This window comes from Sinocyclocheilus grahami, unplaced genomic scaffold, assembly GCF_001515645.1.
Source record: "Sinocyclocheilus grahami isolate Dianchi unplaced genomic scaffold, SAMN03320097.WGS_v1.1 scaffold128.1, whole genome shotgun sequence".
NCBI classification, from domain to species: domain Eukaryota; kingdom Metazoa; phylum Chordata; class Actinopteri; order Cypriniformes; family Cyprinidae; genus Sinocyclocheilus; species Sinocyclocheilus grahami.
Genome location: NW_015505307.1, coordinates 272986 through 273730, shown reverse-complemented (window position 1 = coordinate 273730; position 745 = coordinate 272986).

The following is a 745-nucleotide window of genomic DNA, read 5'->3' as shown; positions in this document are numbered from 1 at the left end:
ATCACTGTTATGCATGAGCATCATCCTTGGTAGAAGTTGTGCAAGGCAAAGAAATAGAGTTCCCTTTCTATCTGTCACGTTCAGCGTTATGTTAAATAACATTAGGGGTCCCCTAAAGTCTTTCGACATAACTTCTCTGTTCCCTCCATCAAGGAACGAAGATTAAAACCGAACCCTACCCTAGTTTCATGTCTCTCTTATAATTTGATTTCCAATCTGATGGATGTTCAGTGAAGAATTGATATCATCAGAGTCATTAGCACTGATAATTCACAGAAAAAAAAAATGTCTAACCTGATAAGAAGTGTTTCTGTAACAATTTCAGACACGATTCTGGCAGAAAAACATGTCAATATGGTTAGTTAACCAGTGAAATGACTAGATGGTAGTATCTGTATCTGGAGCAAACACTGTCTGTTAATTAACTCTGCACTGGATGTGAGACATTTGCTGAAAGTGATTCACATCCTCAATGAAACCCTCTTAGGTGGAAACAGGTTCCTCGTCTCCACATTCGTATTCCCATTTACGCAAATCAACCTCCCTGAAATAGAACTATCAAGAGATCTTCATGTCCGGTTATCTGCCATGTTTCCTCTCCCCACCGTGGCAACACTGTACACAGAGTGAGTGTTTTAATGACTCGCCCAGGTTCATCGCTCCTCCCAGGATACATACGACAACATCTTGTGCATAAGTCAGACTTCCACTGGCGTTCCTGAGAGCATTACGTTTGCCACTGGAC